Genomic DNA, 25,309 nt, shown 5'->3' on the forward strand with positions numbered 1-25,309 from the left:
TGTGTGTGTCAACATCTCGTTCACCTAGCGGTGCAGAAAGAGTTAAATTACGTTCTCTACTGGAGTCCTACCTCATGTGACAAATATGGCCAATGTGATTGGCTGTGCCTTTCAGGGAGCTCTGTTTAGTTTTAGCAGCGGCAAGGCTGCGCTGCGAGGAGGAGAGGAGGATGGCAGCAACAAGGAAGAAGCTGGATATAAGAGAGTGTTTCAAAGAAACCTGTAAGTCACTTAAAGTCAAGTCACTCATAAAATGTGTCAGTCATAATAACGTTACAGGCTATGCTAGGCTTTGGCCCACATCAGTCTAAAATTGTATGTAACCATGAATACCGTGTTTTGGAAACTAACTGCAGAACAGGCAGAAGTATTAGTTCTCTCAGTGTCAGAGTAGCATTTCTAATTTTGATTGAAACTTTCAGAGAAAACGGCAGACTTTAGTTTACAGAGGCTGTTAAAATTATATGTCCAACGTTAAAATGTTGGTGACACAATAATTTCATTCTAATGGCACTGACATATTCATAGGATTAATTTTTGAGACAAAATATCATGAGGTAGTCATGATTTTGCAAATATTCCACCTTGTAGTGCAGGTTGCACAAATAGTTTTAAAAATGCACTCACCCTACAAACATTACTGATGTGTGACTCATCAGCAATGTTTGTATGTGCCTAAAATGTTGCATAATTTTGCTGAGAGATCTTTTACTTTGTGGTAATCATAGATGAGTAGTTTTATGGACAAAAACCACCAGGTCATTCAGTGTTCCCTTAGTGCTAATGTATAAGAGATGTTGGTGTACTATAACTGAAGTAATGTTGTTAACTCCTTAAAGTCATATTCTTTTATTGTCATGACTGTATTTGAAGCTATTTTTATTTTTTGTATGATACCTGATTTATATGGAATATGGCTGAAGTAAACTAAAGCCTAAAATACTTAGTCATTTTTTTATAGCAACTTAACATTATATAATTCACATATAAACTATGAATTGTAATTTTAAATGGTTTAAAAGCATGTAGAATAGCATATGTAGGCAAGTATATTTCTCCTTTTTTTAATTTTTTTTTAATTTATTTATTTTTTATCAAGAAGCAAACACAAAAAGGAAGAAAAAAAAGAAACAGGGCAGGGTTCGGTTGTTGAATCATCCGTCCCCACCAATGCCAAAACCAAATTTACACCCTTGGTCCCCTATATATGTCCCCTATATGGAATCTCAGTAAAAGTCCTATTCTTTGAATGATTTCATAGATTATATTTTCTTATTGGTTATATTGGTTAAACCTGAACCTGTTTCTATTCTGATCAATATTAAACCATTAAGCATAATTAACTATCAGCAAAATCACAACTAAATTATGATTGTGCGTTTAACAGTTACAACATAGCAACAATAGCATTTTTCGTATTCAGAATCATGTGTAGTGATCATGTGATTGTATCATGTTATCATTTTAAGCATAAAAGGCTGGATGTCGAGTCCTTTTGCACTCTTTTACATGTAGGAAGTAAGTCCGGGGGGATTCAATCCCTTTCAGTCCCACGTTCTTAACCCATATTTCTATTAAATGTGGCATCAGTTTTTAAGCTTATAAAAGCATTCTCGGCAGTAGTATATATAATTGTTCCCCTCTAGTCTGTAGTATTCCCCTTCATTAAACACGTGTACATGTAAGCCTTTAACAAAACGTTTCTCCAAGCTGTGGCATGGTTTCAGAAATGTAGAACAGTCCGTGCAACTCAGGCGATCGCTCGGGTTAGATTCCCTTGGTACTTCGTTTCCCATTTTTGATCTTTTCAGCCAGTACGTGTTAATTTTCTAGACAAAAAAGAAAGAAAAAAAAAAAACAGGATGACTTAATGATTACAGACTCTTTTTGAAGGACATGAAAAAAAAGAAATAAAATGTCCTGACCTCATAAGAGATGTGGAAGGCCCAAGCTATTTCATTTATGTGTTGATGTGTATACTGTGTCTCTATTCAACACAGATAATCAATATATGCACGAATCCTACAGCGTTTTTCTTGGTGATGCTAAACAAGCCATCAGTTCTTGTTTTGATATCGCTTTCTGTCTTTTCTGTAGATGCCAGGGCTGTATGACATCTGCGTACCGGTATATGGAAATGTTTTTTTATGTTGCTGATATTCATTTAGAGAACCCATATTTACCAAACGAATCATTTGAAAAATTAGTGGGGTTAAGTACTATGGCTTTCTAGTGGAGACTTAAGACCTCTTCACTGTTTCCATCCTCTCAAGTGGACTCAGCATTGAAGCTCTAATATTTGTAGTTGTACTTTTCTGGTAAAATACTTTAAAATACTTACAGTCAGACTAAAACGATTAATCCTCCGCTCCAGCCAGTTGAACTTGGAAGGTCAAACTGTGCCTAAGCAAGAAAAATGCCCTGTCAGGTATGACAATGGTACAGCTTTCAAATACCAGAAGTAATTATCAAGTCACTAGCCAAAAGCACAGTGCAATGCAAATATAAAACCATTCAGTCTGTGACCCTTAAGACCTATGGAATATATAGGAGAAATCAGTATGTTATCAAGTATTAATGAAGGGAGAAAAAAATTGGCAGCCATTGAAACAATGTGGAAAAAAGAAAACAAACATGTTAGAATTACAAAAAAAATTAAACAACAAAAACAAAACGAGAATTTCTTGAAAATCCTGTATTAGTATTGTTTGGGCTATAATTTACACAGAATTTTCTAGAAGACCTTCTACTGAGTAAAATCTTTAAAGATGTTAAATTACCTTCAAATAAAGATTTAGATGGTGGAAAAACAGTCACTCAAGCAATGTCCGATGGAAGTGAAACTAGAGAGTTTATCCCAGGGTTTATATCTGTTCACTTTCAGGAATTATTTGAAAAATATGAATAATATGTCAGATATGAGGAACTATGTTTGCTTCCTGTTACTGTGAATAATTCCACAACATTCCTTGGAAGTGTTTTTTTTTTTCTTTTCTTTTTTTTTTTGATTCACCTTTTATTGTTTATTTTATTTTATTTTCACTTGCTAACAGGCTTGACTGGGGAAAAGAAAGGGGAGAAAAAAAGAGGGAAAGAAAAACAGCGTGGAAGTGGAAAGGTGATAAAGGGAAAACAACAAAAACCAACAAAATAAGCAGACAAAAAATACATATCTCAATCGCCTGGATCACCTGTTGAGAAAGAAAAAAGAGAAAAAAAGCAGAAGAAAAAAAAAGAGAAGAGCAATATAATAAACAACATCACGATGATCTATGGGAATATAACAGTAAATACTAAATATTAAACATTATTGTGCAGCACGTAAGATCGACAGCGCACAGTGTGCTTTGAGGTAGGAGCCAAAAAGGGTGTAGTTTGTGCCTGTGAGCACCCGTGTGTACACCTGTGAGCATGAGCGCGCTTGTATTTAAAAGGTTCCTTCATGTAATGATCTGCTAGAGGGTGTGGGGAGCCATAGCCCCGTCCTCCAGGGCATGAAGCAGGTATGGAGGAGATCAAGACTCCAGACATCCAGACATCCATCCTCAGAACACAAGAGACCAAGGAAGACCAACAGAGAGGCAGCCGCGCCACTGTCCCGGAAAGAGTTGAAGACAACTTGGAAGTTGTTTCTGTGAGCATTGTGATATGGTTGATATTTATGTTGCTTAAGTCTTTCAAAAACCAAATATTGTAATGGTTTTGCGGTGGAAGACTGTGTGTGGGTGTGTGGATCCCAGGAGCAGACTCAGGCGAGGAGACCACAACTAACTTGAACAAAAAGCAAACCTTTTATTACGGCTGATAATCAGGTCAACAAAACAAGGCAGTAAGCACAGAGGCAAAACTAAACTGGAACCTAAACTGGGGGAAACTGAAAACTAAGAAAACTGAGACTTAACTATGAAAACTGGGAAGACAATGACAAGGGGACTGTGACGACTATGAATGGGACTTTGTGAAGGAACATAAAGGAACTATGAACTTATACATGAACAAGCAACATAAACATGACCTGCACAGAGTCCTGAAACCTGGCATGACATGAGGGGTGGAACACAGGACTTAAATACACACATGAGGTTATCAGGGGAAGTGGAGACACCTGGGGAACAGCTGGTACAAATGAACCACAATGACACCACAGGGGAGACAGGAGACACCACAGGGGAAGCTCCCCTGTGGTGTTTCCTGTCTGCATGACAGATAAGACTCACTAACCTCTAAGGGAGAATTAACACAGGGATGAGACACAAGGGGAATCCGATAAACTAGGGCTGTGCGATATGACCAAAATCTCATATCCCGATATAAAAATTCTATCGTCCCGATAACGATATAAATCACAAAAATGTAACATTTTCTGTAAATTCTGTGAATCTCGGGCAGCCCGTCTTGCGGGAAGTGTTTCCAGCTGGGCGTCGTGTACCTGGAGTCGAGTGTTTTAACCGATGCATGAAACTATAAAAATGTATACATTTTTAGACATAAGTTGTAACGGCCGCCGTTTTCTTTGTGAGTATTTATTACACGGCGTGCTGCGGGGAAAAACCTGCTCTAACGTTTGAATCTAAGGTTTATTTTTTAGCACAATTAATCTGCTCTTTCACGTGATTCAGTTTATTTTGAAAAGTCTCAACAGGATCTTGAGCTTTATTGAGAAAGGTTTATGTGGAACATAAACAAGCGGACAAAACGATGGCTTTACCGTCATTGTTGCTAACCAAAACGCATAAAAACAGGCGCTTGTCCGTCCGTACTGTGGTTATATAAAATATAAGCATTAAAGAAATTAATATAGCCAGTACAGTAACCATCAAAACGACGAAAAAATATTGCCATAAACAGTTTATTTTGCGACACCACGAAACAAACGATACCGTAAAATGAAACGATAGACGTTTTTATATCATCATCCGATATATATCGTTATATCGAACAGCCCTACGATAAACCATGAAATATAACTGCAAACTAGGTCTGACAGAATGTAACTAGACAAACTGAAAAGAAACTAGAATACAGATGAATAACAAAATATGATGAAACTCACAAACACTGGGTCGCATGACCCAGGACCATAACAAATATTGAGTATTCCAGGTCAAGTTTAGGTCCCATTTTTACTGAAATTAAACTAACCAGTTTATATTACTCCTTTTTCACATAATGCACACACCACTACTATACTGTGGTGGGGTTGTGGTGCTATCATATGAAATCATGGTAGCGAAGATGAAGAAATTGCCAGTGAAAGTTTATCTTCTAAGTTAAGCTGTTTTATTTTAGATGTTTTCTAGTTGGTTATCTTTGGAGTCCAGTTGTGTGAAGTAATCTTCATGTTATAATAGGCTAGTATTGGAAGCATTAGTCTGTATACTCCTTGGACCAAGTATTAATTATAAAAAGTGAAACTACTTTTAAATGTGTTCTTTCTCAGGAGTGATTTGAAAAATATGTCAGTATGAGGAACTATGTTTTCCTTCCTTTTAGGGGTGGGAATTTAACACGTTAATTGCAACTATTTAAATTCATTTAATTGCACTTTGACAAAAGTTCCCCTTTGCTTGGAATGCAATGCGTGATTTCCTGGTATACTGATTACACGGGTGCACACAGCTACAAAAATGGAAGAAGAATTAGAAGGAAGTGCGTTGCTAGGATTGATTGGAGGCAAATTTCATTTCAAAAGACTGCCCATTGGAAGCCTTGATGGTTCAAGGCTCTCACTGGGCCTTGGTTTTGTGCAAACTGGGCAAAAAGGAGTTTGCACACCACCGAAGCACTTCAACCTTACAGTACCATCTAAATCAGGGGTATTAAACTAAAATTTGAGGAGGTCCAGTGGGAGAAGATTTTCTCAAGCAGAGGTCCGGGACATCATAATGTCTAACTTGTGTTATGATTTTGATAGAGAAGCAGCCTTTTTTTTTAGATCAATATCTGAACTCTGAAACACACAGTAGGCCTACATTAGATATAGGGCTGCTGTTTAAAATGAATTGAGCTTTAGTTTGCTCTACTAAGATTTTAAATCTGGGCTGGAATGGTGTCAGGGCCATTCTCATACACATGTGTAGATGCTCATTGGTGAGCCTGGAACGATACTTAGTTTTTATTATGTTCATTGTGGAGAAAGCTGCCTCACAGCTGTATGTGGAACCAAACATGGTCAAGTTGTACAAGGCAGGAACTCTCTGCAGGAGGGGGAGATACAGGAGAGGTGGAGGAAGATCTCAGCCTGGGCGTCTATTGTCTCATGTAGTCTGGAAGATGAGTGGATGGTGGGGTGGGTGCAGTTTTCTCTGTGGTGGGGTTGGGTGGACTGTCCCGGGCTCTGTGGGGCCGGGGGGCGCTGCTGCGCTGGGCCCCGGTCTGGATGGGCCTGGGCCCCCTTTCCCTGGCGGGTCGCGGAGTATGGGAGTGCCTACTGGGGTCAGCGGGGGAGCTGGCCCCAGGGAGGGGTCACCTGCCCCTCCCTTCCTTCCCTCCCCATCTCCAGCTGCCTCCCTCTTCCCGCTCCACCACAACCACCCACACATGCAGGGCCTTGGAGTAGGGGTATGTCACCAGGGTGCAGAGGAGGCTACCCCCCCCTCTGTCCCCTTCTGGCTGCCTCTGCCTCAATTTTATCCCACAACTTAGACATTCACATTACTCACACTCTCATTACACATACATATAGGATCTTGGGGGTGGGCACGATACACGGAGTCCAAATTACCATCAGGGTGTACACCTCACCCCTGGCGTCGTTGCCCACCTCTCAATTTTAAATACACGTAGACATTGAGGGCTAGCAGGAGGGACTATGCGCTTACCTGCTGCTCTCTGGCAGGTAGCTCCATGCCCTCCTGGATTTTAATTGCACTTTAGAACACACATGCATCAACACTACAATGAGCGGGTGGAGGGAGGTTTGGAGTCTCCTCTCACCCCCATTCTCTGCAGCCTACTGGAGCGGGGGGGCTAGGAGGAGTTGGCCGTCCGACTGCGGTCTGGAGTGTGGGGCCTCCCTGCTGCTGCGGGGTCGGGGCGGTCTGCCTCTCCCCACCGCAGGGAAAAGGGTAACACCACCTGGGTCTGGGTGCAGTTCCCCCCTCCAGGGGCAAGGGTACCTAGACCCGGTTCGTAGAGTACGCTTGGGGAGTGTGATCGTGTGTACAGCGTCTCTTTATGTCTGTCTCCACGTTGGTTGAGTGTGGAGTAAGTGCATATGAGAGCATGAGGGTGGGAATGGATGTTTGTGTCTGTGTGTGCCTGTATGTCTGTGTCTATATGTCAGGTTGGGTATCAGACGCCACCTCTCTGGGGACATCTCAGGCCCTCCAAGGTTTGGAGGCCTATCTCCACCCACCACCACTTCCCCTGCCAGTGGCGGACTCCCTCAGGTGTCGGTGCGTTGGTGGTTCTTTGTGTCTGGGGGTGGGCGTCCGGGTAAACACCGGCTCACTCCTTGGCGGCCGCTTATCAGGGCCTGGGGCCTGGGGCTCGCTCGGGCCACTTCGGAGGTGGGGTTCCCCCTGCCTCTCGGCCTGGGGCTCGGTCACTCAGGCACAGCTGGCTGCTGGCGGAGCTCACGGGCGCGTCACTGCAACTCCCCCTGGCTTCTGCTCCGCGGCTGCTGAGTGAGCCCTCATCTGGGACTCTCCTCAGCTCTTACTGGGACAGTGGCGCGGCTGCCCCTCTGTTGGTCTTCCTTGGTCTCTTGTGTTCTGGGGGCCTCTGGATGTCTGGAGTTTTGATCTCCTCCATACCTGCTTCATACCCTGGAGGACGGGGCTGTGGCTCCCCACACTCCCTAGCAGATCGTTACATGGAGAAACCTTTGGAATGCAAGCGCGCTGATCCACACAGGTATGCACACAGGTGTACACACGGGTATTCACAGACGCGGACTACAGCTTTCTTGGCTGCTGCCTCAAAGCACATTGTGCGCTGTCTATCTTGCGTGCTGCACAATATCGTTTATTATTTAGTATCTACTGATATCTACTGCTAGCTAGTTTATTGTGATGGTGCTTTTTTTTTTTATTATGTTGCTCTTTGTTGTTTGCTTTCTCTTGTGTTTTTTTTTCTCCATACAGGTGACCCAGGTGTTTGTTTTTGTTTGTTTGTTTGTTTGTTTGTTTTCTTTCTTTCTTCTCCCCCTTCTCACCGTCTCTTCTCCCCTTTGGTTTTCTTTCTCTCCCTCTCTTTCTTTCATTCTTTCTCCCTGTCCTATCCCCCAGTCATGTCTGTCCCGTTTGTAGCAACTGAAAATAAAATAAATTCATAATCATAATAAAGGTCAATCAAATGGACCAATATGGCAAGGCCATGATGGTTGTACAAGGCAACTTTCCTCAGATTTGGGAATGCTGTCTCAGAGACCATTTGGAACCAGAAAGTGGCAGGTTCAGTTCTTCCAAACTGCTCTTTCAGGGCCACATCTGTTTGGAGATGAACTAGTTGCATTTGAAGAGGCCCAGCATTTGCCCACTTGAAGTGCTGTGTAACTTCCTTTGAGAACCCTCTGACATCTGTGATGAGAAATGGGTTCTTTATGAACATGGTGAGCTGCTGTCCAAAGCTGAAGCTATCAAAACGTTTGCTGAAGTTTTCAATCAGCTTATCAACAAAGTCAACAAAAGAGGACACATCTCGCTGTCCCTGAACCTGTTCCTTTACTGTTGGGAAGTGTGCATAGTCTCCTTGCAGGTCTTTTTTGAACACTTCAAGTTTCCTCTGAAAGGAGCAGACAGCTGTCATCAGTTCACAAATTGAATTGTCCTTGCCCTGCAGCTTCAAATTCAGTTCATTCAGGTGTGAAGTGATATCAACCAAAAAGGCCACAATATCCATGTTTTTCCCATCATTTAAAAAGAGAGAAAAGTTTGTTGCTTTCTGACTTTAAAGCTCTTCCAAGAAAGCTGCTACTTCACTTCTGATGGACCAAAATCGCTCCAATGCCCTACCTTTGCTGAGCCATCTCACATTGTTGTGAAGCAGAAGATCATCAGCGTGTGCATCAACTTCTCTGAGAAATTCCCTGAGCATGCGATGCTGACAAGAAGAAGATGCCCTGAAAAAATTAATCATTTTCATCATTGTTTTCATCACCTCAGCATACTCATCTGACAGGGTGGAGCATAAGACAGACTGATGAATAATTCATAAGAGATTAGCTCAGGATTGTCCTGTTTCATTCTTGCTACAGCTCCTTTCTCTCTCCCCATCATAGCAGGGGCTCCATCTTTGGTTATTGAAACCACTTGGTTTGGCTCTATTCCTCGCTTTGTTAACATTTCCTTAATGGCCAGGTAAATATCCTCTCCTCCTGTAGTGCTCTGAAGGGAAGTTACACCTAGCAGGTCTTCACAGAACTCTTTCTTATCGTTGTTGAAGAACCTTACATAAACTAACAGCTGAGCATTGTCAGACACATCAGTGGACTCATCTACAGCCAAGCCTACACATGGTGTCTTATGAATAGCTTCTTCCAGCTGGGACAGCACATCCTGAGCTAATATTTCACTTCTCTTTGTGGCTGTTGATGCTGGCATGGGTATTTGCTTTATTTTGTCACAAAGCTCTTCTTTTTGTTTACCCTCAAGTAATGTTTCTGCTACTGCACTCATGCACTCTTTGACAACACCTGCATCTCTAAAGGGCTTTTTGTGTTGACCTAAAATCCAAGCAACTTTGAGGGAACATTCATGAGCACGTTGTTGGGCGGTGAAAGAACTGGTTAAGATCCTTGTGGATTGATCATATTGGGCTCTGAGACTGCTAATTTTCTGGGACCTGAGTTCAGACTTGGGTGGGTATGATTGTTCAAAGGCTTTGTGCTTTGCCTCATAGTGGCGTTTGACATTGCCACTTTTAATCAGTGCCAGGGTTTCTGAACATATGAGACACACTGGTTTGCTGCTTGCGGCCGGAAGAATGAACATATATGCGGTCCATTCAGTCTTGAAAGTTCTATTTTTGGTGTCTACTTTTCTCTTTTTTGAAAGCGCCATAGTTGTTTTACCTCTTGTGACTCCCACTCACGTTTTGTCTCCCTGTATCGTTAATCGTCTCACTTGTCATTCGCCTCTCACCGTCTCTTTCCTCTGTCTGTCTGTGTCTGCATTCAGAGTTGCGATCGGCTTGAACGCATTTGCACTTAAAGTCGGTTAAGTTTCCTTTGATATATCAGTGTCAAGCTGATGTTTAAGAGGGTATGTTAAGGACAGATGTGCTCCAGTCCATCAATCCTTTAAAGTGCTGGACACCGATGGTAAATTGCCATCAGACCCTAAATAAATTGTCCTCTGCTGTTATCCATATTGCTTCACTCATTCTTTGGTGAGTAGACGTATTGGTTACAATACCACTGTGAATTTTGCTATATAAATATACTGAAGAGTCTATCATATGTTTGACATCCAGCAAAAAATTCAAAAAATATATATTTTTAAATCAGCAACTTAGCAAATGAAATGTTTTTTGGACAACAAATGAGGCACGTTTTAAAAACAGTTTGAATAATCTGCGCTGCCAGACAGACATTTATGAAGCGCTGGCTATAACACGCTTACCGTGTGAAAGGACTGCGGATGTCTTGGAGCAGAAAACCGCGTTCAATTGTCGCTTTTCTCTTATGCATAAGCAACACCGGTTGGTCATAAACGCTCTGTGTGGGTAGAAAATGGTCTGCACCGGCGCTGGTCCTGACGCGAAATGGCGAGGGTCTCACGCTCTCGGGAACGCTTCATAAAGGACCGGGTGCTTCCAAAAACAATAGTTGGGGTGCCTATAAGTCTGGGGGGGGGGGGCGATACACCTGCAGGGCATCACCTTGCTGTGCAAGTTTAAAACAATGAGGGTGGGGCATGCAGTTGCTGAGATCCGGTGTAACTGGCCAAGAGAGGCCTAAGGGACCGCTGTTGCTGGCTACTTCAGAAAATAGGCGAGACCTGGCTCGACTGGTACATCTGCGGGGCTTTTACCTTGTCGAGGAATTACAAAAAGAGCCGATACCGGCCACTTTAAACAATAGGTTGGGCCCTTGTTCGCATGGTCCTCTCAACAACTAAGTGATACCCGCGGTGGGCTTTTGCAATCCTGAACAAATTCAAACAATTAGCCAGCTGTTGAAAAGTCGGAGTGGGTCTGGGCGACTGGTTTTAGAAGTATCACTGTAGCGTTTATTTTCTAAAGGGCTGAATGTTATTTGCGACCATCTGTTGTGTTAAAAACTACTCTGAAACCATGAAACCCCTTACAGAAGAAATGCCCGTTTGATCCGTTTTTAAATAAATAAAATGCTTGCATCGCTGCAAGGTGTGACACCAGAATCACAAAATGAGTGTATTTAAAAGACGATTAGTTTGAAAAGAGCGATACTGGCTGCTTATAGCATTTATTTTCTAAAGGACTGAATGCTATTTGTGACATTTACTGTGTTAAAAACTAGCTGGCTGGCTTTGTCTCACTCTTAGTTCAACATTCCGAAATCCCGATTTTTAAATAAAATGATCGCATCAACCCTGGAAAGAAACCCCAGTAGATGTGTAAAAGCTAGTTAAATTAAAACTAGGGGTTTGATTAAATGAAACGCTTGTGAACATGCTGACATCACCCATTCAGAAGAAATTCCCATTTCTGACATTTATAAAATAAAATGCTTGCATCACTGCAAGCTGAGACATTGTCAGATTTAGAAAATTAGTGTGTTAAGGTGCACTGTGAACCAAAACAGCTTCCACTCCGCCAAGAATGAAACAAGAAACAAAGAATTGCTTTTAAGAACACATATGTCTGCATAACTGAATGTTGCGATACACCTAAGTGATAAAAATAGTTTAATTAAAAAACCCTATGGTTTGATTAAATTAAAACCCAGTTAAAAACACATGAACTCAGATAAACCTATAAACTCATATAACCCCTATGATGCCCTGTGGTGTTTCCACACATGAACAAGCATAACCGGTAGCACACCTGAACGCGCATGCGCACACGCACGAAACCGTCAAACAGGTTGTCAAACCGGTTTGGTTGGCCGCCATATTGGACTAGTGCCATCGTATTACTACTTTTAAGGTTAAAGGGAATGTCCACAATTTTGACTTTTTGTAGGATATTTATTAAAGCAGTTTAGCAGGAGCAAAGCAAGAGCCGAACAAATACCGGTAACCATAATAATCCCACAAGAAACAAATCACTTTAATTATATTTATCTAATTAACCTACTGCTGGTTTTGTTCTGATCTTTAAGAAGAGAAAGATTGAGAGGACAATGGGCACCGATGACCCTATCTTATCCATGTAGGTACAACCCAACAGGAGAGAAGCCAAGTCCAGTAGGAAAGAATGAAAATCCAAATCCTCCTGAATTTATACTGTAACAGTAGCATAAAATGAGCAAAGAAAAAGTCAAAAAATTTTAACCCAATTTGTGGCTTCACAGTGTTTAGGCAGAGGCTGTTTCTCTGGTAATTTCTAACTATGGACCTCCAGGGCTGGATCTTCAGATAGATGCATTTTGCTCATCTCAAGAACTAGAGGAAAAAACAACCCCAAATGTTCCTAGGTGCCCGCCTTAATTCTCATTGGCTCATTTGCATCCACCTCTCTCTGCTCCTCTCAACAATTACTGTTGTTGACATACAATTATCGGATGAGCAGCCACATCTTATCATCCTCTCTCTCTAACTTTTCACATTTACGATTTTTTTAATTGTACATTTTCAAATCTCTTCATTACATTTTCTGCTTTTCTCAGTGCTACTTTAACATAGTTTATCATGAATTCCATTACATATGAATTTTAAATCGCATATGCATATACTTTCCTTCATATATCATTCAGTTTGTTATTTTACTTCAGTCACTGCAACTCCCCCTGGCTTCTGCTCCGCGGCTGCTGAGTGAGCCCTCATCTGGGACTCTCCTCAGCTCTTACTGGGACAGTGGCGCGGCTGCCCCTCTGTTGGTCTTCCTTGGTCTCTTGTGTTCTGGGGGCCTCTGGATGTCTGGAGTTTTGATCTCCTCCATACCTGCTTCATACCCTGGAGGACGGGGCTGTGGCTCCCCACACTCCCTAGCAGATCGTTACATGGAGAAACCTTTGGAATGCAAGCGCGCTGATCCACACAGGTATGCACACAGGTGTACACACGGGTATTCACAGACGCGGACTACAGCTTTCTTGGCTGCTGCCTCAAAGCACATTGTGCGCTGTCTATCTTGCGTGCTGCACAATATCGTTTATTATTTAGTATCTACTGATATCTACTGCTAGCTAGTTTATTGTGATGGTGCTTTTTTTTTTTATTATGTTGCTCTTTGTTGTTTGCTTTCTCTTGTGTTTTTTTTTCTCCATACAGGTGACCCAGGTGTTTGTTTTTGTTTGTTTGTTTGTTTGTTTGTTTTCTTTCTTTCTTCTCCCCCTTCTCACCGTCTCTTCTCCCCTTTGGTTTTCTTTCTCTCCCTCTCTTTCTTTCATTCTTTCTCCCTGTCCTATCCCCCAGTCATGTCTGTCCCGTTTGTAGCAACTGAAAATAAAATAAATTCATAATCATAATAAAGGTCAATCAAATGGACCAATATGGCAAGGCCATGATGGTTGTACAAGGCAACTTTCCTCAGATTTGGGAATGCTGTCTCAGAGACCATTTGGAACCAGAAAGTGGCAGGTTCAGTTCTTCCAAACTGCTCTTTCAGGGCCACATCTGTTTGGAGATGAACTAGTTGCATTTGAAGAGGCCCAGCATTTGCCCACTTGAAGTGCTGTGTAACTTCCTTTGAGAACCCTCTGACATCTGTGATGAGAAATGGGTTCTTTATGAACATGGTGAGCTGCTGTCCAAAGCTGAAGCTATCAAAACGTTTGCTGAAGTTTTCAATCAGCTTATCAACAAAGTCAACAAAAGAGGACACATCTCGCTGTCCCTGAACCTGTTCCTTTACTGTTGGGAAGTGTGCATAGTCTCCTTGCAGGTCTTTTTTGAACACTTCAAGTTTCCTCTGAAAGGAGCAGACAGCTGTCATCAGTTCACAAATTGAATTGTCCTTGCCCTGCAGCTTCAAATTCAGTTCATTCAGGTGTGAAGTGATATCAACCAAAAAGGCCACAATATCCATGTTTTTCCCATCATTTAAAAAGAGAGAAAAGTTTGTTGCTTTCTGACTTTAAAGCTCTTCCAAGAAAGCTGCTACTTCACTTCTGATGGACCAAAATCGCTCCAATGCCCTACCTTTGCTGAGCCATCTCACATTGTTGTGAAGCAGAAGATCATCAGCGTGTGCATCAACTTCTCTGAGAAATTCCCTGAGCATGCGATGCTGACAAGAAGAAGATGCCCTGAAAAAATTAATCATTTTCATCATTGTTTTCATCACCTCAGCATACTCATCTGACAGGGTGGAGCATAAGACAGACTGATGAATAATTCATAAGAGATTAGCTCAGGATTGTCCTGTTTCATTCTTGCTACAGCTCCTTTCTCTCTCCCCATCATAGCAGGGGCTCCATCTTTGGTTATTGAAACCACTTGGTTTGGCTCTATTCCTCGCTTTGTTAACATTTCCTTAATATGGCTTTTGTGTTGTTAACATGTTTAATGTTTTGTATTTTCTTCTATTTAATCTCAAAAAGCTCCTAAAACAGTCAGTGATCACTGTTGACCTCCCTCGGCTTTTATTACCGCTAATCATTTATTTAAGCTCAGTTTTTAAAACCTTAGGATGTAACTACAGCCCAGCCCATGCAGCAGTATATGAATGACTAACCTCGTATTGTGGATGGATTAGGGCTGCTCGATTATGGCAAAAATGATAATCACGATTATTTTCACTGAAATTGAGATCACGATTATTTGACGATATTTATTTAACCCTTTAAGAACTAAATGGTAAATGGTAAATGGCCTGTATTTATATAGCGCTTTACTAGTCCCTAAGGACCCCAAAGCGCTTTACATATCCAGTCATCCACCCATTCACACACACATTCACACACTGGTGATGGCAAGCTACATTGTAGCCACAGCCACCCTGGGGCGCACTGACAGAGGCGAGGCTGCCTGACACTGGCGCCACCGGGCCCTCTGACCACCACCAGTAGGCAACGGGTACTATAGAACCAAGTCCACCAGAGCTTATATTATTTTTTTTACATGCTGTAGTGCCATTTGTTGGAGCATTTCAAGTTGCTATACATCAATACAACTGTTATAGCCCATATTTTAATAATATGTATGCATTAAGTCCATAGTAATTACATAAATTGCAAAAAAGTGCAATAAACTACAAAAAATATTGAAAATCGCTTTTGTTTTGTTTACATATATTTCTACTTGGAGAAATTTAAGAGGTTTATCCCTCAAAACTTTAAATACAATAAAGTTGCAAAAAATTGTTTACAACAACAGGAAATTTATTTTGAGTGTCTTCATAGTTTTATTTTGGAGATACAGTTTTTATATACTGCAGGAAAAACAAAAAACAATCCTATGATGCAAATTTGCAAAGAAAACAGCATGTGCATCATTTCACTGTGGGAAGTGTTACGAACAGCTGATGGATCGGCAAAGCCTGTTTCTGGAATATTATGTTTTTGTTCCTGCAAGCGCTTTTTATGCAATTTTTGCAAAGCTATATGTGGAAGGAAACCGTGACCGAGGACAAGCTGATGGCATCAGATGTAAGTACAACTCCTCCAGTTTCATATGCAAAACAAATTATTGCGCTAGCTTACACGGTTCAGGTTCTACAGGGATTTAAAAATAGTTACACAACACGAAGCGTGCTGCTCTGACCGGCTTTAAAGGGTTAACAATGACTTTAAAAAATAATATAAAATAGTGTGCAACACCACTGAAGTTGTTTTTTTTTACCTCTTTTCAACCAACAGCAGTCACTCTCCTCTCCAAATAACTTCTGCTTAGCTTTCCGAGCTTCCCTCGGGTCCTCTTAATCAGCGGTCTCCAACCTTTTTTGCGCCACGGACGGTTTATGCCCGACAATATTTTCACGGACCGGCCTTTAAGGTGTCGCGGATAAATGAGGGAGGGGCTAATAATCGGCTCAGTCATTTTTAATGATCGTTGAAATTCCAGATCGTAATCGTGATTAAAATTCGATTAATTGAGCAGCCCTAGGATGGATTACCTCAGTTGTTCTCCTGGCTGAAGTTTGGTCGTTTTACAGCATCCTGCCATGCAATTACATTTGTTCCTGACCACCGAGAACACTCACGTTAACTTTTATCGAGTGGAAAAAAAGTTAGCTTGTTTATATTATGCTAACATAGCTGTGTCGCTAGGGGTCACATAGCACATCATTATATACCAGCTAGCCAAACTTCAGTAACCCTACAAACGTCACTGCTGTTTAGTTTTCTGTCTTCATTTACGTTGGAAGTGATAACAGAGCTGTACGTTTGAATTTGTTTCCAAAACCCCTCAGTCAGGACATGCTATATTGTTTTTAGACAGAAGCTAGCGAGCTAACTTCCTGCTAACTTCTAACTCCGTTAAATGTCATAAATTTCGTTTTCATGGATGCCTGGATGTTAAACTCAATTGTTACACCTGGTAGAGCAGAACGCTGATCATTTTATTAAAGATAAAAGACTTTAGACAGTTTTTCAACTCTCAGTAATGCCATAGTGATCGTTTGATATATGGACCTGCAGCGGAGTTTAGGCCCAGACACGGCTAGTGACGTCAGACTGAACGACCGGATAGTTAACAAAATATTAAATTATATTTAATTTTGACGGGGCGATTCAATTTTAAGCGGTAACGTTACATTGTATTAGACCAGGGAACATACAAACCAATTGTGTGCGCGTTAAGCCACCCACGTGACATTACTTAGCCAATCAAATCTGTGCGTTCAAGCCGATCGCAACTCTGAATGCAGACACAGACAGACAGAGGAAAGAGACCGTGAGAGGCGAATGACAAGTGAGACTATTAACGATACAGGGAGACAAAACGTGAGTGGGAGTCACAAGAGGTAAAACAACTATGGCGCTTTCAAAAAAGAGAAAAGTAGACACCAAAAATAGAACTTTCAAGACTGAATGGACCGCATATATGTTCATTCTTCCGGCCGCAAGCAGCAAACCAGTGTGTCTCATATGTTCAGAAACCCTGGCACTGATTAAAAGTGGCAATGTCAAACGCGACTATGAGGCAAAGCACAAAGCCTTTGAACAATCATACCCACCCAAGTCTGAACTCAGGTCCCAGAAAATTAGCAGTCTCAGAGCCCAATATGATCAATCCACAAGGATCTTAACCAGTTCTTTCACCGCCCAACAACGTGCTCATGAATGTTCCCTCAAAGTTGCTTGGATTTTAGGTCAACACAAAAAGCCCTTTAGAGATGCAGGTGTTGTCAAAGAGTGCATGAGTGCAGTAGCAGAAACATTACTTGAGGGTAAACAAAAAGAAGAGCTTTGTGACAAAATAAAGCAAATACCCATGCCAGCATCAACAGCCACAAAGAGAAGTGAAATATTAGCTCAGGATGTGCTGTCCCAGCTGGAAGAAGCTATTCATAAGACACCATGTGTAGGCTTGGCTGTAGATGAGTCCACTGATGTGTCTGACAATGCTCAGCTGTTAGTTTATGTAAGGTTCTTCAACAACGATAAGAAAGAGTTCTGTGAAGACCTGCTAGGTGTAACTTCCCTTCAGAGCACTACAGGAGGAGAGGATATTTACCTGGCCATTAAACGCAGACTACTTTAGGCCCGGAAGTAGGATTCGTCACGTCATCACTTAACGACCGGATAGGTCCGGGTCCATATAGGATGGCGTCTGGGTCCGAACTCGGACCCCGGTCCGCCTGTTAGTGACCCCTGATCTAAATGTTGCAGCAAGCACAGAAACTGTGGAAGCTGTTAGCCCTAGTTCAAGTACCAACAAAAGGTGTCGACAGCCTAAACTTGATGAAATGATTGGCTTCAGGACCAAAATTGGAAAGTCAACATCGGACAAACAAATTCTCTCGCAAAATGGATTGCTCTGGACTGTAGACCACTATCAATGGTAGAAGATAGGGGGTTAGAAAATGTGCTACAGTTAGCATCAGGTGATCCAACTTTCCAACTCCCGACTATTTCAAGTAAAATGGAGGTATGCAAAGACAACAAGAGAGTTCCTGAGGCTCTTCTGGGAGCTGGAGTCAACCAGAAAACATGTCCCAGAGCATGAGTCCTCTTTAAAGAGTAGCCTTTCCTTATCGCCAGTGGTTGCGGCCACTACGGAGCGCTGGCGGACTCGTTTCCCTGCAAAGGCGGCACGGCGCTGTCACACTGATAGTATAAACTAGAGCTGCTCAATTAATCGAATTTTAATCACGATTACGATCTGGGCTTTCAACGATCATTAAAAATGACCAGTGTCGGGTAAGTTACTTTAAAATAGTAACTTAGTTACATTACTAGTTACTTCTCTCAAAAGTAACTCAGTTACTTCAAGTTACTCGTTACTTTCAAAGTAACTAGTTACTAGGGAAAGTAACTTTGGTTTTACTCAGAATTCTCTTGTTAATGTGTTTCTTCCATAACTTTGCCAGTCTTCTAGCTTGCTTACTTGCCACAAGTGCACTGTGCCACCTACCAATAGAAAGGAAAAGATAATGTACATATTTCCACGAGAGAAATCCCACGCCTGGACCGTCATTGACTGCTGCCATGATTCTAGCCTACGTCACAGCGTCATGTGCGCCTTTTACATCCAACACAAAAACTGCAGTCGTGGTGCTTTCGATTGTACTCAGAACTCGGAAATTCTGCCTTCTGAATAGGAAGATGTAGGCAACACCAGACTGCAGATGAGCTGCATACAAGGCTGGACTGGGACAGAAAATTGGCCCGGGCATTTTGACTAGAGACTGGCCCACCATTATAGGAAAAATCATAAAGCCTTTGAATGAAAATAAACAGTTGTGACAGTGATGTACACTGTTTTGATGGTATATATGCATCAATCTATCAATCGTTTGTTGTAAGATTCAGATAATTATTTTTTAAAAGCGAGACATTTTAAATGAGAATAAGAAAGAAAAGTATTTCTTTGTGCCCCCCTTTCCCTTTTAATGCCCTACATGCCCCCCTGGCAACACTTTGCTAGATCCGCACCTGCACAGTTACCAGCTGTCAGCTACCTAAAAAGGATCCTGGTGTTATTTGTCTCTCAGAAACAGTTCATAACTTCCCTTCAACTCATTCATGTCACCTAAAAGGTAAACCTGTTTCTCCATCACCTGTTCAGCTCTGATGATCAAGTAAGAACATCTCCTGGTTTCATCTTCATGTTTCCCTCTCACCAGATAACCAAACCATATCATGACCAGCAGCTTTTTTGCAGCTGTGGCTCCAGCAAACATCAGCTGATACTAGAAATTAATATTAAATAAATTCTAACAATAGCTGATCAAGCTTAAACGTGCTGCTGTTGTTTAGCGCGACATCCGCTGCTTTCCTCTTTCGGCGCAAAGTGGGCGATAAACAAACAAGAGAGAAAAGACGATCAGCTGATCATTGATCAGTTTTCATGATTGAAGTAGAAACGGGAGAGGGAGGGGGGAGAATGAAAGAAGAAGAGGCAGCTGTGCAGCGTAAAGACACAGAATAACTCCAGCTTTGTGTCTTTTTCATTGTAGCTGAATTACGGGACAAAATCTGTTCCTTTTCACCTCAATACGAAACGCGTAATATTTTCTCTGAATACCAGACGGGACGGTTGGCAACTCTAATAACTTATGAACAAAATGAAGTTCAACATCATTAACTTCATAGCACCCACCCAGCTGTATAGAAACTCCGTCATGCTAGCTAGCACGCAGTACGGAAAAAGTCAGAATAGTGAAAATAAACTCCACCTAAACTTGGTTTATATCTGACCCAGAGAGACTGCAGGTCATAACTTCTTACCTGAAGTTCAGTTCACACTTGGACCGGCGGCCGCCTCGGGTCTCTTTTCCTTCTGCGTCCCTTTTCCTTCATCCACCTGCTGGCCTCCACCACTTGCTAATGTTACTGAATCTGTGGAAGCTCCGCGACAGCCACCACATGAAGTAACGAGTAACGACCCTATCTAAATCCCAGTAACGACTAACGCGTTCCTGATTTTGGCATAATAACTAGTTACCGTGCTCGTTACCACAATAATAACGTAGTTACTGTAACGCGTTACTTAATAACGCGTTAGTCCCAACACTGAAAATGACTGAGCCGATTATTAGCCCCTCCCTCATGCTTTACTCTCGCGCTGCTCCGTGTGGTAAATCAAGCGCACCGCTCTCCATTTCGAACACGCGTCACAACAATTAAGAGGACCCAAGGGAAGCTCAGAAAGCTAAGCAGAAGTTATTTGGAGAGGAGAGTGACTGCCTTTGGTTGAAAAGAGAGGTAAAAAAAACTTCAGTGGTGTGGAAACATTATGGGTTCGCGGAGTCAGACGTGGATCAAGTAGACAGTGTGTAAACTTTGCTACGATGTAGTAGCTGCACCACAGAGCAACACTGCAAAGTTCACTAAACATAGATGTTTACATTTTTCATTTATTTCTTATATTTCAAACATTTGCACTGTTATCAGTATTTGCACACTATTTTATATTATTTTTTAAAGTCATTATTCAATACATTGTTATTGTTAACCCTTTAAAGCCGGTCAGAGCAGCACGCTCTGTTTTGTGTAACTATTTTTAAATCCCTGTAGAACCTGAACCGCATAAGCTAGCGCAATAATTTGTTTTGCATATGAAACCGGAGGAGTTGTACTTACATCTTATGCCATCAGCTTGTCCTCGGTCACGGTTTCCTTCCACATAAAGCTTTGCAAAAATTGCATAAAAAGCGCTTGCAGGAACAAAAACATAATATTCCAGAAACACGCTTTGCCGATCCATCAGCTGTTCTTAACACTTCCTACATTGAAAAAGACGTCAACTCGAACTATCGCATTTCCTGCCCGAAACTGGAAGTGACGTCATTTTCGTGGAAAATTTAGTTTTTTACTTGTAGGCCTTAAAAGCCTATACTGGTGTTTTTATAAGTCATGTTTGACTTTTCTGAATAGTTGCTGGGATGCTTAGAACTCGAATTGCACTGCTGGACGTAGTTTATTTTGATGCACGTGCTGTTTTCTTTGCAAATTTGCATCATAGGATTGTTTTTTTGTTTTTCCTGCAGTATATAAAAATTGCTGTATCTCCAAAACAAAACTATGAAGACACTCAAAATAAATTTCCTGTTGTTGTAAACTATTTTTTGCAACTTTTTTGTATTTAAAGTTTTGAGGGATAAACCTCTTAAATTTCTCCAAGTAGAAATATATGTTAAAAGAACAAAACAAAAACGATTTTCAATTTTTTTGTAGTTTATTGCACTTGTTTGCAATTACCGTATTTTCGCAACTATAAGGCGCACATAAAAGCCTTAGATTTTCTTTAAAAAGTGCAGCGCGCCCTATAGTGCAGTGCACCCTGTGTGTTGTAAGGAGGACGTAGTAGAGAACACCATGAGAACGCTAAAGGGTGAAGTGTGGGCGTTGATCGTATATACCGGGACAATCGCACATACCTGTATAAAAGGACAGGTATGTGCATTATGCGGAACATCGTTGTTTTAACAACCCTGAAAATGGCAAAGAGACACGCTTATGAAGCACAGGTTAAACTGAAGGCCATCAGCTACGCGGAGGAACATGGAAATCAAGCAGCCGCGAGAGAATTTAAGATTAATGAATCGATGGTTCGCAAGTGGAGGAAGCTGGAAAACAAGCTCCGACAGGTCAAGAAGACGCAGCTGAGTTTCCGCGGACATAAGGCAAGGTGGCCCAAGTTGGAGGAAAGACTCGAGCAGTGGATCATCGAGCAAAGAACGAGTGGGAGAAGCGTTTCGACGGTCACCATTCGGCTAAAAGCAGTTTCGCTTGCAGAAGAAATGAAAATTGAACATTTCCGAGGAGGTCCGTCTTGGTGCTTTCGTTTCATGAAACGGTGCCATTTTTCCATCCGGACCAGGACTACGGTAGCGCAGCAACTTCCAGCGGATTATAATGAAAAGCTGGCCATCTTCCGCTCCTACTGCAGCAAACACATCACTAACATGGACGAGGTGCCGCTCACTTTTGACATCCCGGTGAGTCACACTGTGGAGAAGAAGGGGACCAGCACGGTAGTGATACGCACAACGGGGCACGAAAAGTCTTCTTTTACTGTTGTGCTTGGCTGCCATGCTAATGGACAGAAACTGCCGCCTATGGTGATTTTTAAGAGAAAGACTTTGCCTAAAGAGAAGTTTCCAGCAGGAATCATCATTAAGGCAAATGAAAAGGGCTGGATGGATGAGGAAATGATGAAAGATTGGCTGAGGGAGGTGTATGTAAGGAGACCAGGTGGTTTTTTCCACGCATCACCATCGCTGTTGATCTGTGACTCTATGCGTGCCCATCTCACAGCCGATGTAAAAAAACAAGTGAAACGAATGAACTGTGAGCTTGCTGTCATTCCGGGAGGCCTGACAAAGGAACTCCAACCGCTGGACATCGGTGTGAACCGGCCTTTCAAAGTAAGGCTGCGAGCGGCGTGGGAGCAATGGATGACCGATGGAGACCACAGTTTCACTAAGAGTGGAAGGCAGCGCCGGGCGAGTTACCGGTACGCCACAATTTGCGAATGGATTGTAGATGCTTGGGCTAATATGTCTGCTGGCACTGTTGTTCGAGCTTTCGCAAAAGCCGGCATCATTTCCGAGGAGCCGCACGGCACGGAAAGTGACTCTGACGGTGAAGACAGTGAACCTGGCATGTTTGATGGAGATTTAGCGCAGCTGTTCAATTCAGACACAGAGGATGAGGACTTCGATGTGTTTGATTGATGACAATTACCGGTAATAAAAATGTGAGTACCAAACTCAGTTTTGCTCCCGCTTCATTTTTAAATACACATACTTGTATGCTGATGATGATGACAATTACCGGTAATAAAAATGTGAGTACCAAACTCCGTTTTGCTCCCGCTTCATTTTTAAATATGCACACTTGTATGCTGATGATGATGACGATTACCGGTAATAAAAATGTGAGTACCAAACTCAGTTTTGCTCCCGCTTTATTTTTAAACACGCATACTTGTATGCGCCCTATAATCAGGTGCGCCTTATGTGTGTGTTAAATACAGTAATGGCACACATAACAGAGACTGCGCCTTTTAGTACGGTGCGTCTTATGGTCGTGAAAATACGGTAATGTAGTTACTATGGACTTAATGCATACATATTATTAAAATATGGGCTATAACAGTTGTATTGATGTATAGCAACTTGAAATGCTCCCACAAATGGCAATACAGCGTGTAAAAAAAATAATATAAGCTCTGGGGGACTTGGTTCTATAGTAGGTCTTAAAGGGTTAAATAAATATCGTCAAATAATCGTGATCTCAATTTCAGTGAAAATAATCGTGATTATCATTTTTGCCATAATCGAGCAGCCCTAGTATAAACACAGCCCTTTTTCGCATTGCCACAATCCCAGCCACCATTGATGATTTTGAGGCCACAAGGAGAATCGGTGGGGGGACGGGTGATGCCGTCAGTGAGTCGGGAACTCTGGCATGGATGCCGAAGCTCCTGGTAGCCAGGAGAATGCAATCCGCTTCTTCTTCAAGTGAGTGGTAATCCTTCGCGGCCAGCAGCTGGGAGTTGGTGAGGCCAGCTCGCACCGGAAACTGTCGGAGGAAGACGTGAGTGAAGGGAATCCGCCATCATCCATTCCTAGCAAGGACAGCGTGCTCTCCATGAGTTCAAGAGCGGTACCATCACCCAGGCCCGAGAAAAGCCGCTATGCATCGGACAGGAAGTAACGCCGCAGCAGCACCTTGAGAGTGATGTATTTCCCTTGGGTGGGGTATCCCGGAGGAGGGTCATCACACGGCGGGTGGACAGCGGAGTAATGCATTAGCAAAATGTTGCAAGATAGTGGGTCACTTTAAACATAGCCCTGCTAATATGGAGGAACTACACCAGAAGCAAACAAGACTGGGACAACAGAAAGAGCCACTCACACAGGATGTTTCCACACAGTGGAATTCAACACTGAAAACGGTTTCTCATCTACTAAAGAATCAAGAGGCTGTTTTTGCTGCTTTAGACAAACAAAAGCACAAGCTAGTCATTGTTACTCCATCAGAGCTGATAAAACTCAAAAAGCTGGTGACTGTCCTTGAGCCAGGCAGGTAAATAAAACTATTTTTTAACTTATTGTTACTGTTTTGTCAAAAAGCTGTATAGCTAACAGTTATTGTGTAGATTAATAATTACTTTCTTGAACTGTCTACAGCTTTGTGACTGAGCTTCTTGGAGGTGAGACATATGTCTCATGTTCAGCAGTTTTACCTGCTTTCTACCACCTGCATCACACCATGGAGGTCTTCGATGATGACTCGAACTACAGGGTGAAATTTAAGACTGCCTTCACAAGGGACCTATCCCAACCTGTAGTTACACTCAGCCATGGCTCCGGATAGCTACTGTCCTTGACCCACGCTTTAAGGATTTAAAGTGTCTTGCAAAGGGAGAGCAAGAAGAGGTTTGGACCAGCCTTAAAGGCCCTGCTTCAGGAACAGCAAAGACAAAGAGCCTTCTCCTTTCTTCATTGTCTTCAGACTGTGATTCAGATGAGGAAGCCCTGTGTACCAGGGCCCTGAGTTGTACAGAGCAGAATCCACCATCAGTGAGAATTATTATTAAAATCTACTTTAACCCTTTAAGACCTACCATAGAACCAAGTTCGCCAGAGCTTATATTATATTTTTACATGCTGTGGAGCCATTTTTGGGAGCATTTCAAGTTGCTATACATCAATACAACCATTATAGGCCAAACTTTAATAATATGTCTGCATTAGGTGCATAGTAATTACATAAATTGCAAAAAAGTGCAATAAACTACAAAAAAATTGAAAATCGTTTTTGTTTTTTTTTAACATATATTTCTAGTTAGAGAAATTTAAGAGGCTTATCCCTCAAAACTGTAAATACAAAAAAGTTACACAAACTAGTTTCCCACCACAGGAAATTTATTTTGAGTGTCTTCATAGTTTTATTTTTGAAATACACCAATTTTTATATACTGCAGGAAAAACGAAAATAAATATTATAGTGCAAATTTGCAAAATAACAGCATATGCATCAAAATAAACTATTTCCAGCAGTGCAATATGAGTCTTAAGCATCCCAGAAACGACACAGAAAGTCATAAAGTCAAACATAACTTTTTAAAACACATAACAAGTAAAACACAAGCTCATAAGG

At 41.9% G+C, this 25,309-nt stretch overlaps 1 long non-coding RNA gene across 1 annotated transcript; it reads left to right on the plus strand.

The window, feature by feature from the left end:
• Positions 1–135: 135 nt before the first annotated feature.
• Positions 136–25,309, plus strand: LOC308383706. The gene is made up of 4 exons (XR_013969210.1): positions 136–222; positions 12,860–13,128; positions 23,533–24,232; positions 24,337–25,309. It is a non-coding gene; the product is annotated as an uncharacterized lncRNA (long non-coding RNA).

This window comes from Rhamphochromis sp. 'chilingali' (assembly GCF_963969265.1).
Source record: "Rhamphochromis sp. 'chilingali' genome assembly, chromosome: 16".
NCBI classification, from domain to species: domain Eukaryota; kingdom Metazoa; phylum Chordata; class Actinopteri; order Cichliformes; family Cichlidae; genus Rhamphochromis; species Rhamphochromis sp. 'chilingali'.